This window comes from Schistosoma mansoni, assembly GCF_000237925.1.
Source record: "Schistosoma mansoni, WGS project CABG00000000 data, supercontig 0126, strain Puerto Rico, whole genome shotgun sequence".
In the NCBI taxonomy this organism is placed as follows: Eukaryota; Metazoa; Platyhelminthes; class Trematoda; order Strigeidida; family Schistosomatidae; genus Schistosoma; species Schistosoma mansoni.
This window is the reverse complement of record NW_017386035.1, coordinates 86,168-90,023: the sequence shown is the minus strand read 5'-3', so window position 1 is coordinate 90,023 and position 3,856 is coordinate 86,168.

Below are 3,856 nucleotides of genomic sequence, written 5' to 3'. Positions count from 1 at the left end.
ATAAGCAAAGATGGATAGTGGCTAGCAGTGGAATCCAGGACGCGCGTTTCGTCCAATTTGGGACTCCTCAGCTAGATGGACCTAAATCTCAGAGTTGATGTTCACTCGGAGACTCAAACCCAGTACCTTTCGCTTCAAATGCCATCGCGTTATCCACTCAGCCACTGAGTCCTGATAGACACTTGCTTGTGCAATGGGGTGAAGTTTAAATTCACTTATTATTGTTTATTTGAATCTTTCCATTGATCTTTAGGACTGCAATGGATCAGTCTCTTATTGGCATATGTGCATACTGAGCGTAGGACGAAACGCGCATCCTGGATTTCACTGCTAGCCACTATCCATCTTTGCTTATAATGCTTGTTTACTTTGTTTGATGATACTGTTATCAGAAAAAATTTATATCTTTTGTTCGTTTGTTTCATTTTTAAAACTCACAATTTTGCTTCCATACTAATCAATACCTTTAGATCCAATCCTTATTTCTAAGATAATTCATTTCTACTGAATAATATATCTCTAGGCAAATAATTGTATAGTACTTCTTCATTTAATTTTAAAGCAAACAATAGAGATTTAATAAAAGAGAAAAACAGATAATTGTCAGGATAGCTGAATGATAAAATAAATGGAACTTTTTGTGAAGGATTTATATTATTCTACCTTTTTATTTCAATGGAGATAGAACAAATAAAAATAACATTAAATTTAATGAATTACTGGAAAAAGGATTTTTTTTTCTCTGTTCCCACTTTATTTTTTATATTTTTTTCTTATTTTTTGAAAAAATAAATAAATGGAATTTTTATTACTTTTATATTATTGCCAATATAAATACTTGATTGAAAAATGGCGCCAAGTTTATGATTAAAATAGTCGTCTATCGTTAGCAACAGTTAGTTACAACTTTATAGAAAATTCATAGGTTCAATATTAAATTAGTAATTTTATTTTTTAGAAAAGTTTTAATTATTACTGATTTGTTATAAAGAGAAAATTAATATTCAAGTTGATTTATAAATGTCAACTAAGGCGTTTGAAATTCAAAAAATAGAATTTATTAGTCTGTCTTATTGAAATTAAGACTTTCAATAAAATTTCTTGTATAGTTCTGTGTTCATTGATCATAGTTGAATAAGAATTGAATTATATTTAGCTAAAAACTAGTGTTGAATGATGATTATCAATTGTTTGTAGTTAAGTTATTCCATAGATTCTAAGTCACTTGGATATACATACGGAAGTTAAGACCGCTGTTATCGTTTGGTTAAATAAAATTTTGAAATAGGCTTTGAATGTTTTAGAAAATGTTTTTAATTCACCGTTCTTCTGACTATAATTCTATACATTATCTGTCTGTAGGAAATCTTTTAAATTTGCGATGATATCTACGAAGAACACTTTTTATCATTTTAAAAACTACATTTTGTTTAGGCTACTGGATTGTAGCTAGCTTACGGATACAGAAACATTTTTTAGAATTGCTGAAGTTATAGGGTCATTTTGAATGATGACTTGGAGTTTATTTTTTTCGTTTATATTTGTGTTTTCATTATTTATGAAAGTTTGGTCTTGAAATGGTCTAGGAATACTCTATTATGCTATGTATCATTGAATTAAAGTAATTGACAATCAGACAGAATAGTATATTTTGAAGGATAAACTTCTGATCTGACTTAAATCATGTAGATTTTACTGTCTTTCTGAATAACATCATCACTATTCATCTCAAAAGAGAAGTGGTTTATCAGAATTTCTCCAAAGTCGACTAACTGCTTGTTCTGTTAAACTGAAACTTGGTATGGTCTTTTCCATAACTTTAAGGTCATGGAGGATTTAGTTTTATTCAAGTACTTGATTATACTGTTATTATTCACCTTAGAAATATGACTATGATTGCCGGCTCAGTGTGAATACTATAAAACATAAAGAGAAGTGGAGTCAGTTTTTCACAAACACCTTGAAAAAATATTACGAATATGTTTACCTAATAGCAAACGAGTATATTACAAGTATGAAGTACACATTTACATAATTTTTAAATATGCAAAGTTTTCATTATATTCGTTTCATTTTACAAGTTCACATGATAATAATCCATTTATAAAGGCAGGAATCTTCCCGTTGTCACTGTTAAGAACTGAGATTTTCCAGTCTCCTTAGACGTATGCGCATCTTGAACGGAATGCTTCAATAGTGCCACCAGTCATATAGAGTATAAAACAGAATTTAATAAAAGGTGCCAAAGCAATCCGGGACGAGTGATTCATCCTATTTGAAACTCATTAGACAAATTTAGCTAGATTTCAGTGTTTATGTTTACTAAGAGATGCTGGTGCATCTAGTTCAGGAGTCCCAAACAGGACGAAATGCTCATCCTGGATTTTACTGCTAGTCACTATCCAACTCTACTTAATATACGATTACACTTTCCAGTTAAAGATAATATTGTCCTTGTAAATTAGATGAGCCTTAGTAAATTCACAACTATTTTATCGAACGACCATTTATAAAGTTTTGCAATTACAAACTTATTATCAACAGCTTATAAGAGAATTCTGAAATTTTACCGATATCGTTAACTGAGATGAAGCTAGACCACCATGGAATACCTGTAAGCACTGAGCGACCGTTTCGCACAATGCTGAGGAATCCCACAATAGGACGAAACGGCCGTCCATTGCTTCCAGGTTTTCCATGGTGGTCTAGCTTCAATTGACTCATGATCTCAACTATATTTGTAGAAGAGTTTATCAAATGAAATATGATGTAACACTCAGTGAAATGTAAATGAACGTTTAAAAATCTCATAATTCATATAGTTTCAATGATATTTCAAACGACGAATGTGCATGTTATATAAAACTCTTAATACACTGAACATAATGAGTTCATGCTATTTTTAAATATCGAAGACTGATCGACTGATGTGAAAAATGGTTTTGATATGAGTTGCAATTGAAAAAAAACGTTTCGTAATTATTTTTGAAACCAGACAATTCCTGAAACATAATTTTTACACTATGTAGTCCTTGGATTAATGAATGATAAGTCTAACGGAACCAAATTGTATATAGCTCACAGTAAACGATATATTTTACAAATATCAGCTCAAATTAATCAGACAGAATGAATCGCACTCTTAAGCTGGTTAGTCAAACCTCATTAGTAATCTTTTTTCTTTCCATTTGTTGTTTCTTCAAATGACCTAATTTATTATGATTTTTTTGTTGTTGTTGTTGTTCAACGTTAATTTATTTCACGCATCTATAATAGCCTGTCAAAAACATTTTATGCATCATTCTTTTTAATGGAAAGAGAAAAAAAACGAGAAATTTCTACTTAGGTAAGTGATTGATACAGTTGACTGATTTATTGTTTTGTTCTATTTTATACATTTGTCTTTCTCTCATTCTCTTTTTTCAATATTTCATATTCTACATCTCATTTTTGTATAATAATAATAATAATGAATAATAATTTGGCTTGTAATATTATTACTATTCTATGGTTAAATCTATTTTATTTTAATTTTGAAGTCATTATTCATTTAATGTCCTGGTTGAATACATTCAATGAATGAATAATATACAATTACTTATGAATTATATATTTTAGTAGTTATGCTTTTTGTGTGTTTATGCGTATATATGAGATAGACAGGAAGATGAATGATATAAATCAAGAATTGTCATGGAGGATTTAGTTTTATTCAAGTACTTGATTATACTGTTATTATTCACCTTAGAAATATGACTAACATTGCCGGCTCAGTGGTCTAGAGGTTAAGCGCTGGCGCGCCAGACTGATAGGTCCTGGGTTCGAATCTCGCGAGTTAGGATCGTGGATACGCACT